Raw genomic sequence first — 15,319 nt, forward strand, 5'->3', positions numbered from 1 at the left:
ATTGGACCCCAGCTGGAGTGATGCATTAGAATGATTCCAGGGTCCAATGGGGTGAATTCTGACAACAGTCTGCATTGACAGCGCTGAGTGTGGAAGAGAAACGGGTGAAATGGAATTGTTTGAGGGAAATTAATTACTTGATGCAGCATTCTGGGAGACTCTGTGTTCTTTCATCTCACCCTGGAGAACAGGCAGCAAAATCTTAGAATTAGAAATCACCCTTTCAAGGGCAATGTTGGCAAGAAATTCCTCACACGAGGAGCAGTCCCGATCTGCTCAAACATTCCTCAAATCACAGCTGAGGTTCGGTCAGTTGTAAATTGCAGACTCGGGGTGAAAGGTTTTTGTTATTTTATGTTGTTAGCGGAAAGGTCATCAGGGTGTGTAAAATTAGAGAAGATTTAGATCTCTCACACTCCAACTGGACAGCAGAACAGACACAAGGACGTCCAATGGCAACTTTGGATATCCTCAGAAACATTCGGATTTGCAACTGCAAATTTGGAATGAATTTTCCCATTCAATAGAACATTGGCTGTGGCCAGTGGGAATGCCGGATTGTTCCTGAGTTATCTTCCCCAGAGTGTGTTAATGGATGGAGCGCCAACAACAAGAATAAGGCTTTTCCCATGGCATTAACAATCTAGGCCCACGGCACCAGCGTCAGTGTTACAACACGATGGGTTACAACAGTCAAACCCATCACCATATGAGATAAAAAACAACTGATTGAACACAATAGGAATTAATAATTCAATGTCATGATATTAGAGAGAAATGTGGACACTTACTTTGAGAGAATCTCCCCTGAACAGCAAAAGCCGCTGAAACGAGAGACTATGAATGAGTGAAATGAAAACCGAGACCTTTCCCAGAATTCCAGAATCACAGGTTGTTACAATATTCCTCAAAGAGGGTCTTTCCTCACAGTGAACTCCCATCTCCAATCGTTTGAGGATCTTTGTAATTAAACCCACTCCCCCTCACTTTCCCAATATCCAATCTTTTCTCCAGGCAGGTAATTAGTTACCAACTATCATAGAATCATACTGAGCTGAGGAGGCCCATCGGCCCATCGAGTCTGCACCAGCACGCGAGATCCACCTGACTTCCCACCTAATCCCATTTACCAGCACTTGGCCCATCGCCCTGAATGTTATGACGTGCCAAGTGCTCATCCAGGTATTTGTTTGATGGATGTGAGGCAACCCACCTATCCCACCCTCCCAGGCAGCGCATTCCAGACCACCATCATCCTCTGGGGAAAACTATTTTTCCTCACATCCCCCCGAAACCTCCTGGTGAATCTCCTGGGCACCCTCTCCAGTGCAATCACATCCTTCCTATTATGTGGTGACCAGAACTGCACACAGAACTCCAACTGTGGCCGCACCAAAGTTTAATACAAATCCAACATGGCTTCCCTGCTTTGTCATCTGTTCCTCGACTGATAAAAGGAAGTGTCCCATATGCCTTTTTCACCAGCCTACTAACATGCCTTTCCACCTTCAGAGATCTGTGGACAAGCACACCGAGATCCCGTTGTTCCAGAGAAATTCTGAGTGTCAAGCTGTTCATTGAAAATTTCCTTGTCAAATTCCCTGTCTCCCGCAACTGGAATCGATTTTGGATCATGTGATGGATCAGAATCCTTCATGATTTAGAGAACTTTACACACAGCTCCTGTGTGTGTGTGTGTGTGTGTGTGTGTGTGTGTGTGTGTGTGTGTGTGTGTGTGTGTGTGTGTGTGTGTGTGTGTGTGTGTGTGTGAGACTCTGTGTTCTTATCTCTGTCTGTTGCTTCCTGTCAGTGTGTCTCTCAGTCTTTCTGTCTGTGTCTGTGTGTCTGTCTGTGTCTGGGAGCACCATTATGGACTGGATTCAAACTTTGGGCTGTTAAGCTGAACAAAACGAGGGTGAGATGATGAAATGTTGACCACAAACAGCAGCTGCTGTGATGTGTTTACTGAAGGACATTAGTCTCCACTCTCGACACAGATCTCAATCTCAATGATCATAAAATCCGACAGTGCAGAAGGAGGCCATTCAGCCCATCGTGTCTGCACCGACCACAATTCCAACCGTACCCCCACATATTTACCCTGCTAATCCCTGAGGGTCAATTTATCATGGCCAATCTCTGGACTGTGGGAGGAAACCGGAGCACACGGAGGAAACCCACGCAGACACAGGGAAAACGTGCAAACTCCACACAGCCAGTGACCGGAGGCTGGAATTGAACCCAGGACCCTGGCGCTGTGAGGCAGCAGTGCTAACCACTGTGACGCCCCGAGATGTGACCAGCTCCAGGAGACTACAGGAGAAAGTGCCATTTAAATAATGAGACCTGAATATTGTGTCAATTCAGGGGAACAGGAAATAGTTTACAAACTGTCAGAGACGTCACAATGAACCAATTGTGGGAGAAAATTAAATATCAATAGATTTCCAAATCAATCTGGGTGCATCTTAGTCGCAGTCAGTGTTTAGAAATATAGAAGATAGGAGCAGGAGGAGGCCATTCGGCCCTTCGAGCCTCCTCCACCATTCATTACGATAATGGGGGATCATCCAAATCAATAACCTAATCCTGCTTTCTCCCCATAACCTCTGATCCAGTTCGCCCCAAGTGCTGTATCGAGCCGCCTCTTGAATCAACTCCTTCCTGAGGCAATGAGTTCCACAGGCTCACCACACTGTGGGTGAAGAAATGTCTCCTAATCTCTGTCCTAAATGGTTGACCCCAAATCCTCAGACAGTGATCCCTGGTTTGGACTCCCCCACCATCGAGAACATCCTCTCTGCATCTACCCTGTCTCAGCCTGTTGGAATTTTATAATTCTCTGTGAGATTCCCCTCATCTGTCTGAACTCCAGTGTAAACAATCGTAACCTAGACAACCTCTCCTCATACATCAGTCCTGCCATCCCTGCAATGAGCTTGGAAAACCTTCGCTGCACTTCGTTACAAAGGTTTGTAACGGAAACCTGTGGTTTCAGCTCAGAAACACATCACTGAGAACAAATATAAAGTTACCCCTTGACTGAGAAAGCAATGGATGAGGGAAGATGTGTTTAAATACACTGAGATAAAAGATATTGTGAGAATGTCTACCTAATATTTTGAAGAAATTCAGGATTAAAATCTTGGATAAACGACCACCAATGATGGTGGACTGACAGACTGCATCGCCCTGCCCTCACTTATCCAGACACATCCAGAACTGCACTCGTCCAGTTAAATTCAAGCTATTTCAAATTGAAATAATGATGAAATATCCCACACAAATCTCAGAATATGTTAATGAGCAGACACGTTGCATCATCACTATATGTTGAGGATTCGAGCACGATGAAACAGTCTAAAAACAGACAGGAAATTATTTAATGGGAAAATGAAAAGTGTTCGAGGAGTTAAAGTGAGCAGTGGATTCTTGGGGTGCGGGTGGGTGGAGAGAGAGAGACAGAGACAGAGAGAGAGGGAGGGACAGAGAGGGAGGGATCGAGCCATAGAGAATGGGAGAGAGACAGAGAGAGACAGAGGGAGATGCAGAGAGACAGAGGGAGGGACAGAGAGAGCAATGAATCATAACTGAGGCAATAAGCAGGTCCCTCATTCTCTTGCTGAATGAAGGGCTGAATGGCCTGCTCCAGCTCCTATTTGTAATGACCTGATGAACTTACGATCTTGGGGAAGTATTTAAAAATGTACGGGCAGGGTGACTTTGTGAATAAATGTTGAAAACGTGGTTGGAAATTATTCCATTTAAAGTTACAGGGGCGAGATGTACATGTACTAAAGAAGATTAAAGTGTGGCTTTGTGAATATTAAACTGGGACTGTGAATAGCCGAACAACTGGTGTCAAGCCCGAGACGCTACATTAGTTTTTCCCCACCTCCTTTCTCCTCGAACCAAATGAAAGGCACAGTGAGGAGACACGCAAAGTAAAAGCAAGGTAAGGTTCTCATTCCATTAACTTTCTTAAGTGTACAAGGGCAGAGATGGCAGTCTGGGCAGTGATATGTTCCTCCTGCCAGATGCGGGAGGTCAGGGAGCTTTCTAGCGTCCCTGATGACAATGTCTTTGGAAAGCATGGCCAGCTGCAGCTCTGCATAGACCGCGTGGTTCAGTTGGAGCAGCAGCTGGACACATTGCAGAGCATACAGGGGTCAGAGAGTGTGACAGACACTAGTTTCCGGGAGGTGGTCATACCACAGGTTCAGACAGGTAGATGGGTGACCATCAGGAGAGGCAGGCAGGTAAGGCAGGATTTTCCTGTGGTTATTCCCCATTTCAAACAGGAATACCGTTTTGGATATGTTGGAGGGGGGACAGCTACTCAATGGAAGATACCAGCAGCAGCCAGGCTTGTGGCACCACAACTGGTTCTGTTGTAGAGCAGGGTGGGGATCAGTGCAAGCGAGTGATATTAGTAGAAGACTCGATAGTCAGGGGTGTGTTGCCTCCCTGGTGCCAGGGTCCTGCATGTCACTAAGCGGGTCCACGGCATCTTGAAACAGGAGGGTAAACAGACAGATGTCATTGTCCACATTGGCACGAATGACATCGGCAAGAAGAGGTCCTGCAAAGACAATTCAGCGAGTTAGGTAGGGAGCAAAAATGCAGGACATCGAGGGTAATAATCTCAGGATTACTCCCCGTGCCACGTGCTAGTGAGGCTTGGAGCAGGGAGATCACACAGTTCAACATGTGGCTAAAGAGCTGGTGTGGGGGGAGGGGGTGTTTAGATATATGGATCAAAGAACAAAGAACAATACAGCACAGGAACAGGCCCTTCAGCCCTCCAAGCCCGCGCCGCTCCCCGGTCCAGGATTGAATCCTGAATCCAGGATCCCCGCCCAATTTTCCAGCCTATCTACATCCTAATATCCTATCCACCGAGCTGTCCCTCACAGCTACGATGCTTTGTTCATCACAACCTATTAACTCACCCCCACCCCCCCATTCCAGACCATGTGATCTCCAGGGAGAGGCGAAAACCCAGAGTGAAAACCCCAGGGCCAATATGGGGAAAACAAAATCTGGGAAATTCCTCTCCGACCCCCTGTGGCGATCGAAACGAGTCCAGGAGATCACACTGGCCCTGATCAGAAAATGCTTCCCAACCCTATTCATTTCCACTTCTGCTTTACGAACACCATCTGAATTCCCTGCCCCCGAGACAGGTTCCCAACTATCCGCAGTCTCGCTCTGTACTGGCACCAGCAAGATGATCATAGAATGAATCCTTGAAACGAGAAACAAAGAACAATTAGCCCGCGCCGCTCCCTGGTCCAAACTAGACCACTCTTTTGTATCCCTCCATTCCCACTCCGTTCATATAGCTGTCGAGATAAGTCTTAAACGTTCCCAGTGTGTCAGCCTCCACCACCTTGCCCGGCAACACATTCCAGGCCCCCACGACACTCTGTGGGTAAAATATGTCCTTCTGATATCTGTGTTAAACCTCCCCCCCTTCACCTTGAACCTATGACCCCTCGTGAACGTCACCACCGACCCGGGGAAAAGCTTCCCACCGTTCACCCTATCTATGCCTTTCATTATTTTATACACCTCTATTAAGTCTCCCCACATCCTCCGTCTTTCCAAGGAGAACAACCCCAGTTTCCCCAATCTCTCCTCATAACCAAGCCCCTCCATACCAGGCAACATCCTGGTAAACCTCCTCTGTACTCTCTCCAAAGCCTCCACGTCCTTCTGGTAGTGTGGCGACCAGAACTGGATGCAGTATTCCAAATGCGGCCGAACCAACGTTCTATACATCTGCAACATCAGACCCCAACTTTTATACTCTATGCCCCGTCCTATAAAGGCAAGCATGCCATATGCCTTCTTCACCACCTTCTCCACCTGTGACGTCACCTTCAAAGATCTGTGGACTTGCACACCCAGGTCCCTCTGCGTCTCTACACCCTTTATGGTTCTTCCATTTATCGTGTAGCTCCTCCCTACATTATTCCCACCAAAATGCATCACTTCGCATTTATCAGGATTGAACTCCATCTGCCATTTCTTTGCCCAAATTTCCAGCCTATCTATATCCTTCTGTAGCCTCTGACAATGTTCCTCACTATCTGCAAGTCCTGCCAGTTTTGTGTCGTCCGCAAACTTACTGATCACCCCAGTTACTCCTTCTTCCAGATCATTTATATAAATCACAAACAGCAGAGGTCCCAATACAGAGCCCTGCGGAACACCACTAGTCACAGGCCTCCAGCCGGAAAAAGACCCTTCCACTACCACCCTCTGTCTTCTATGACCAAGCCAGTTCTCCACCCATCTAGCCACCTCCCTCTTTATCCCATGAGATCCAACCTTTTTCACTAGCCTACCATGAGGGACTTTGTCAAACGCTTTACTAAAGTCCATATAGACAACATCCACGGCCCTTCCTTCGTCAACCATTCTGGTCACTTCTTCAAAAAACACCACCAGGTTAGTGAGGCATGACCTCCCTCTCACAAAACCATGCTGACTATCGTTCATGAGTTTATTCCTTTCTAAATGCGCATACATCCTATCTCTAAGAATCTTCTCCAACAACTTCCCCACCACGGACGTCAAGCTCACCGGCCTATAATTACCCGGGTTATCCTTCCTACCCTTCTTAAATAACGGGACCACATTAGCTATCCTCCAATACTCTGGGACCTCACCTGCGTCCAGTGACGAGACAAAGATTTGCGTCAGAGGCCCAACGATCACTGGGATGTCTTCTGGGCAATGTGGGACCTGTACAAGAAGGATGGTTGTACCTGAACTGGAGGGGCACCAATATCCTGGGCGGGAGGTTTGCTCGTGCTCTTTGGGAGGGTTTGAACTAGTGTAGCGGTTGGTCTGTTGGGGTTGGGGCGGCGGGGGGGCCGGGGGGGCGGTGTGAGGTTGTAACTGGAACAGCAGGCCAGTAAGTGTAAGGACTGGGAATAAAAGTGAGACTGAGATAAACATAGCACAGAGTAAGACCAGGCAGAGGGAAGTCGCGGGGCCTGGTGCAACTGGAGGTCTCGCTGCATTTGCTTCAATGCAAGAAGGTAAGAGAGGTGAAGACCATAAGACCATAAGACATAGGAGCGGAAGTAAGGCCATTCGGCCCATCGAGTCCACTCCACCATTCAATCATGGTTGATTTCAACTCCATTTACCCGCTCTCTCCCCATAGCCCTTTATTCCTCGAGAAATCAAGAATTTATCAATTTCTGTCTTGAAGACGCTCAACGTCTCGGCCTCCACAGCCCTCTGTGGCAATGAATTCCACAGACCCACCACTCTCTGGCTGAAGAAATTTCTCCTCATCTCTGTTCTAAAGTGACTCCCTTTTATTCTAAGGCAGTGCCCCCGCGTCCTAGTCTCCCCTGTTAATGGAAACAACTTCCCTACGTCCATCCTATCTAAGCCGTTCATTATCTTGTAAGTTTCTATCAGATCTCCCCTCAACCTCCTAAACTCCAATGAATATAATCCCACGATCCTCAGACGTTCATCGTATGTCAGGCCTACCATTCCTGGGATCATCCGTGTGAATCTCCGCTGGACCCGCTCCAGTGCCAGTATGTCCTTCCTGAGGTGTGGGGCCCAAAATTGCTCACAGTACTCCAAATGGGGCCTAACCAGTGCTTTATAAAGCCTCAGAAGTACATCCCTGCTTTTGTATTCCAAGCCTCTTGAGATAAATGACAACATTACATTTGCTTTCTTAATTACGGACTCAACCTGCAAGTTTACCTTTAGAGAATCCTGGACTAGGACTCCCAAGTCCCTTTGCACTTTAGCATTATGAATTTTGTCACCGTGAACTGAGAGCCTGGATCACTGCATGGAATTATGATGTAATTGTAATTACAGAGACATGTTTAAAGGAGGGACAGGACTGGCAGCTTAACATTCCCGGATATCGTTATTTTAGGTGGGACAGAGGGGGAAACAAAAGGCTTCGGGGAGTTGCATTGGTGATTAGGGAACACATCACAGCTGTGTTGAGGGAGGACACATTGGAGGGATCTTGTAGTGAGGCTGGAGTTAGGAATAAGAAAGGTGAGATCACAATGTTGAGAGTGTACTATAGATCTCCCAACATTCTGCAGGAGACAGAGGAGCATTTGTGTCGTCAAATCCTGAAAAGGTGTGAAAAAAGCAGGGTAGTTATGGTGGGTGACTTTCACTTCCCCGATATTGACTGGGAATCGCTTACAACCAGGGGCTCGGATGGAGAGCAATTTGATAGATGTGTCCAGGAGGGCTTTTTGATACAATATGTAGATAATTCAACCAGGGAGGGGGCCATACTAGACTTGGTATTGGGGAATGAGCCAGGCCAGGGGATCGATGTTTCAGTGGGGGAGCATTTTGGGCTGAGCAACCATAATTCCATACGTTTTCGGGTAGCCATGGATAAGGGCAAGAGTGGCCCTCGGGTGAGGGGGCTTAATTGGGAGAGGGACAATAATATCCAAATTAGACAGGAAATGGGGAATGTGGATTGGGAGTGGCTATTTCAGGGCAAACAAGCCTGACATGTGGGAGGCTTTTAAAGGCCAGTTGATTGAAATGCAGGGCAGGAATATTCCTGCAAAAATGATGCATAAAAATGGCAGGATTCAGGAACCATGGATGACAAGGGAAATTTTAAGCTTTGACAACAGGAAAAAGGAAGCACACGATACATCCAGGCATCTAAAAACTGACGAAGCCCTCGAGGAGCACAGTGAAAGTAGGAAGGAACTTAAATGTGGAATTAGGAGGGCTAAAAGGGGCCATGAAATGTCTTCAGCAAACAGGGTCAAGAAGAATCCCAAGGATTTTTATGCATATATTAGGAGCAAGGGGGCAGCAAGAGAAAGAGTAGGCCCACTCGAGGATAATGGAGGGAAGTTTTGCGTGGAACCACAGGAAGTGAGTGAGATCTTTAATGAGTACTTTGTATCAGTATTCACCAAGGAGAAGGACATGAGGGAGGTTGAGGTCAGGGACAGATGTGTGAAGACTCTTGAGAACATCAATATATCAAAGAAGGACATCTTGGGGTAAAGGGATCAAGGGATATGGGGGGAAGGCGGTATCATGATGTTGAATTTGATGATCAGCCGTTATCATCATGAATGGTGCAGCAGGCTTGAAGGGCCGAATGGCCTACTCCTGCTCCTACGTTCCTGTATCCCAAAGAACTGGAGACAAACTAATTCTGTGCTGAGTCTTTGAAATGTCAATCCAATTATTCAATCCGAGATTATGTTGGTCCCCACCGCCCCTACAGTTCAGGGGCACAAAGTAATTTTGTGACTGAGTGAATCTTTGACAGAAAGACAGATGAAAATGGTTGGGGTTCAGTGTGAGGCATCGATATGGGACTTGTGTACAGATAATATCCAGTACAAGTGGTGGAGTTCCATTCTGGAGTGGATGGAGCTGTGAACGGTGACAATTTAGATGGTTAAAGGTGGAGATTGACAGATCAGTTCTGAGGAGAGCAGGAAGCTGACGCCCTGTTTCTAACAAAAGGCTTTAGTCTCCGCCCACTTGGACAAGTCACAGCTCAGAGATGTGCTCATCTCTCACACAATGAGTGGGGAATGGAGTCGGTCCGAGTTCCCAGATCTGGAGGTTGACAGAATTATAGACAGCTCACTCACTCACTCGCTCACTGTCACTCTCACAGACACACACTCTTAAACACACAAACTCTCTCACTCTCACACACACACATACAATCAAACAAGCACAATTATCACAAAACGTCTGAAATGCAGTTGCAACATTGAAATGGAATAAAAACAGAATGATCTAAGCAATGGAGAATGTCCAGCACTGAGGGGAATATTAATAGTAGCGAGGTGTTATAACGGAAAGCAGTGGTTACACCTTGCAAGAGCTTCAGTTCAAAGAAAGAGGAACTCAGACAGCAAGAAGCAGAGGGTCAGATTGAAACGAGTGAAAGATATATTCACTGGAATATCCACTGAGTGTCGATTCTGTCTTTTCCATCAGTTTAAATGGTGGGACAGACCCTATCAGACAGAAACAGCCCCCGGGATCTCTCCCCTTCCCTCCCATCTTTCACCCGGCAGCGGAATGACATTAACCAAATATCTGCTGCCCCCCACCCCCTCTGGCCGCCGCCCTTGTCCTAATTCAAGCCAAGTCCCATTCACCGCCCCCCCCCACACCCCTCACTCCCTCCCTCCGCCCCCCCCCCCCCCCCCCCCCCCGCCCCCCTTCTCACAGAAGAACATAATCCCCCGGCACCATCCACATTAGACTGAACAAAAGCTGCATTTGAAAAAATGTTCAAACATGTTCTCCAAACTCTCCATGGTCCTCGACTCCTCTCTATCTGTGTGTGATCCTCTAGATTATGAACCCTCTGATATCTCTACACCCGGATAATTGCTGCCTCGGGAACTCTCCCTCACTTTCCATCGCTCCACAATGGGCTCCTTCAGCTGCCTGGGGGCCTGAGCTCTGGAATCCCCTCCCTGAACCTCTCCGCCTGTCTCTCTCTCCCCCTCAATGACGCTCCTAAACACCTCCCTCCCTCCACACAGATTTGGGTCGTCTACACTCACATCTCCACTCAGTGTTCAGTGGATAATGGCTCCCTTTGATACGACCGGTGAGGGTTTACTGAGTTACAGGCGCTATATCAATAAAATAATGTTTTTGTGAGGATGGGACTGGTGTTGAGGGGACAGCAGTCACTGTGTTTCAGGAACAGAGAGCAGTTCATTGCTGTCGGAGGTGACAGAGAAACAGGTAGCCATTGAAAGTTTTGACAGCTGGAGGATGGGTTCGGTGGGACAGGGCTGATGTGTCTGAGATTAGACCCGAGCTGCTCCCTCCTCATTAGGGCGGTGGGAGACACTTTCCTACATCAGCGATTGGATTCCGACACCCGGGGGAGGCGGGGGGTGGGGAGGGCGGGGGGGGCGGTGGGGGTTGCGGGGGAGTGGTGATGGTTGTTGGGGGCGGTGATCCCGGCATCAAACATTTCGGTAACCAATCCTGGTCAGACTGTGCCACCATGCGGCAATGATCACAACCTGCCGCCCAGTTACAGGACCCTTCATCTGCGGACTGGGTCCTTCACACCTCCCCCTGCCTCAATCCCCTGGTCACCTCTAACCCTTAACCACAGGCCAAGAATTCAGGCCCCAAACCCTCATGGATTCTGTCAGGAGTTAAGGAATGACTGGGAAGATTATTCAGTTACATTCCTCCCTCCTCATATCTAACCTTCCATTTTGTGACAGTGGATAATACATGATTTGTGAAAGTCACAATGACTTTGAACAGATATGTTAACAATCTCCGTTCCCAGTCCCTCACCTGCTATTGTCACCGTCACAGATTCACTCCATGGGGAAGGTGACTGATCACTCTGACACCAATAATAACACTGATAACGGCCTCCTTGGTTCAAAGCAGCAAACGAGAATCTTGCAGAGTTGTCCCGTGTGGAATCTAGATGAATATTAGGATCTTGATGATCCTTGTAAATGTAGAAGGTTTTATCCGAACAATGTGTCTCCACAGTGCAGGTGAGGGTGACATTCTCTGTTTCTAGATACACTCCAGTCGGTCGGTCCAGTGATATCTGCGGCTTTGGCAAGTCCCCTGTGTTGGGAGGAATGGAAATCTCTGTTAGGAATGGATCTCCAGGGTTTCATGTACAGAGGGAATGAGCTAACTCACTAACCATTGTACTGGTGTTGAAGGGAGATGTTTGTATCGGGAACTGAGGATGAAGGAAAGGGAGTTTTCGGGATGTGTTCTCGAAGAAACAGTGAGATATTGGAATTTACACAATGGATTTCAGTAACTCAGCTCATTAGAAAACTATCCACAGCCAACGGTGTAAATGTGAAGTGTAACTCGTTATTTAATGTAGACAATCAAATCACAACACTAAATAAAATAAACCAGCTGGGATTCCCATTCCAAAGTGAGATGTTGAAGCAGTAATTGTACCCTGGGTTACAAGAGAGAGAAGGATATGGTTTAATTTGCAGTCAATATTTTTGTTCAGTGCAGCTGATTTGAACATTTGATTTAAAGGGGTGAAGATTTCCTTTAATCTGTGTCTTTTCAAACAATGGAGTCGCTTTGGTGAAATCAACATATTGGCTCATTCCAGAGGTGAGTGTCTCTGACAAGCCTGACAATTATTGTCCCTCTCTCATTGCCCTTTGTGAATCTGGTGGTGATCCTCTCTGATGTGAGGCTGTCCATGGAGTGTTGTTAAACGGAAAGCCAATGGAAGTCCTGTCTGGACCCAGAGATTATTGAAGAAGCACCGACATATTTGGCGTTTGGGTTTGTGTGAGACCCGGAGGGAACCCGTGTGTGGATGATCTTCCTATGCATCTGCTGTTATTGTCCATGTTAATGAATTCACTCCCCCCACACCTCTCCCTCTCATTCCCCAGTCATGACCTTGCGGCGGCTCTGTCTGAGGGGTGGCAGAGGCATTTCACAATCTTTACATCCGCTCAGACCCTGAGTGACCTTCTGACCCCCTCACCTCCACCGCCTCTCAGTCCACCAATGTCCATCTCCCTGACATTGCCTGACTCCAGCCCCATTCCTCGCTCTGCCTCCAGACTTGTGTCTTCCAACTCTCCCATCCGTCACCTGGCTTCGGAATGACATGAACCAAATATCTGCTGGTTCCCCGCCTTGTCCTACTTCAAACCAAGTCCCATTCATCCACCACGCTCCTGTTCTTGCAGAACAGCATAATCCCCAAGTCCCTCTCCCACCCCCGCCACAATGTCCCCCCTCCATTGAATAAAGGCTGGATTTGAAAAACAAATCATACATATTCCCCAAACTCTCCATGGTCCTCACCTCCTCTCTGTCTCTGTGCAGTTCTCTAGATCATTAAACCTCTGATAGCTCTTGTGATGATAAATTGCATTCAAGAAATGTTTTTGAGTAATGTTGCTGTGCAGGATTTTTCTCAACAGGCAGTTCGAAAAGCCCGGTGAGAGGTTACTGCAAATAATGTGAGGATGGCACTGGTGTTTGATGGACACCTCTGAATGATTTTCAGGAACAGGGAGGGAGTTCATTGCTGTTGGACACATGAGGGAGTGGGAGGAGTTGACAGAGAAACAGATAGCCGTTTACTGCTCTAGACAACTGGAGGATGGGGTGGGTGGGACAGGACAGATGTTTCTGAGATTGGACCCCAGCTGAAGTGATGCATTAGGTGAATTCTGACAACAGTCTGCATGGACAGCGCTGAGTGTGGAAGAGAAACGGGTGAAATGGAATTGTTTGAGGGAAATTAATTACTTGATGCAGCATTCTGGGAGACTCTGTGTTCTTTCATCTCACCCTGGAGAAACAGTCAGCAAAATCTCAGAATTAGAAATCACCCTTTCAAGGGCAATGCTGGCAAGAAATTCCTCACACGAGGAGCAGTCTAGATCAGCTCAAACATTCCTCAATCACAGCTGAGGTTCGGTCGGTTGTAAATTGCAGACTCGGGGTTGAAAGGTTTTTGTTATTTTATATTGTTAGAGGAAAGGTCATCAGGGTGTGTAAAATTAGAGAAGATTTAGATCACTACACTCCAACTGGACAGCAGAACAGACACAAGGACGTCCAATGGCAATTTTGGATATCCTCAGAAACATTCGGAGCTGTAACTGCAAATTTGGAATGAATTTTCCCATTCAATAGAACATTGGCTGTGGCCAGTGGGAATGCCGGATTGTTCCTGAGTTATCTTCCCCAGAGTGTGTTAATGGATGGAGCGCCAACAACAAGAATAAGGCCTTTCCCTGGCATGAACAATCTAGGCCCCCGTCACCAGCTTCAGTGTTACAACACGATGGGTTACTACAATCAAACCCATCACCATACCAAAAAAACAAACCGATTGGTTTAACACGATAGGAATTAATAATTCAATGTCATGATATTCGAGAGAAATGTGGACACTTACATTGAGAGAATCTTCCCTGAACAGCAAAAGCCGCTGAAACGAGAGAAAATGAATGAGTGAAATGAAAACTGAGACTTTTCCCAGAATTCCAGAATCACAGGTTGTTACAATATTCCCCAAAGAGGGTCTTTCCTCACAGTGAACTCCCATCTCCAATCGTTTGAGGATCTTTGTAATTAATCCCACTCCCCCTCACTTTCCCAATATCCAATCTTTTCTCCAGGTAGGTAATGATCGGATTTTGTTTCGAGTGTTCCTATCAGAACTGCTTCTGTCGACATTTCACGATGGGCATTTCAGATCACAACAACTTGCTGTGTGAATAGAAATGTGTCCCTCTCGTGTCCCCATTTGGGTTGGTCACCAGTTACATCATATTGTGTGTGCTCTGGTCACTGACTCTCATAGAATCATGGGAGCATACAGTGCTGAAGAGGCCCTTCAGCCCATCGTGTCTGTTCCAACACCGGAAAAAATACCAGATCTCCCACCTTATCCCATTTCCCATATCCCTGAATGTTTTGACATGCCAAGTGCTCATTCAGATACTTTTTAAAGAATGTGAGACAACTCGCATCCATCACCCGCCCAGGCAGCGCATTCCAGACTGTCGCCACCTCTGGGTAAAAAATAGTTTTTTCTCACATCACTCCCAAACTTCCTGCCCCTCAACTTGAATCTAAGTCCCCTCGTGACTGACCCTTTAACTAAGGGGAACAGGTGCTCCTTACCCACTCAGTCCGTATCTCCGATAATCTTGTGCACCTCGATTAGGTCATCCCTCAGTCTTCTCCAGCTCAAAGGAAAACAACACAAGCCTCCCCAACCTCTCTTGTTAACTTAAATGTTCCATCCCACGCAGTATCCTGGTGAATCTACTCTGCACCCCCTCCAGTGAAATCATATCCTTCCTATAATATGGCGACCAGAAATGCACACAGTACTCTCGCTGTGACATCACCAAAGTTCTTTATAACTGCACCATGATCGATTTGTAACCCATTCCTCGATTGATAAAGACAAATGTCCCATATGTCTTTTTCACCATGTGACTAACATGCCCTTTCGCTTTCAGAACAAACACGCCAAGGTCACTTTGTTCCACAGAACCTCCGAGTGTCCTCCCTTTCATTGAACACTTCCTTGTCAAATTCCTTGTCTCCCGTAACGGGAATCGATTACAGCTCATGTGATGGATCAGAATCCATCATGATTTGGAGAACTTTAGTCAAAGCTCCTCTGAAGCGGCTCTGTTTGAAGGAGAACAAGCCCAGTGGTTCCAGCTCTGGAGTGTGGGGCTCGGAGTCAGAGACAAGACTCTGGGGTCAGCACCTTCAGGAGTGAAGCTCAGAA

At 47.2% G+C, this 15,319-nt stretch overlaps 1 protein-coding gene across 1 annotated transcript in view; it reads right to left on the reverse strand.

Annotated features, from left to right (window-relative positions):
- LOC144485344 (Fc receptor-like protein 5) overlaps positions 1–13,982 on the reverse strand; it is a 43,850-nt gene extending 29,868 nt beyond the window's left edge. The window contains exons 1-2 of the mRNA XM_078203543.1: positions 13,967–13,982; positions 11,341–11,628 (exon numbers count right to left, since the gene is read on the reverse strand). The gene's annotated coding sequence lies outside the window, so the exon portion shown is untranslated. The remainder of the gene's footprint in view (positions 1–11,340; positions 11,629–13,966) is intronic.
- Positions 13,983–15,319: the final 1,337 nt, after the last annotated feature.

This window comes from Mustelus asterias, unplaced genomic scaffold, assembly GCF_964213995.1.
Source record: "Mustelus asterias unplaced genomic scaffold, sMusAst1.hap1.1 HAP1_SCAFFOLD_188, whole genome shotgun sequence".
In the NCBI taxonomy this organism is placed as follows: domain Eukaryota; kingdom Metazoa; phylum Chordata; class Chondrichthyes; order Carcharhiniformes; family Triakidae; genus Mustelus; species Mustelus asterias.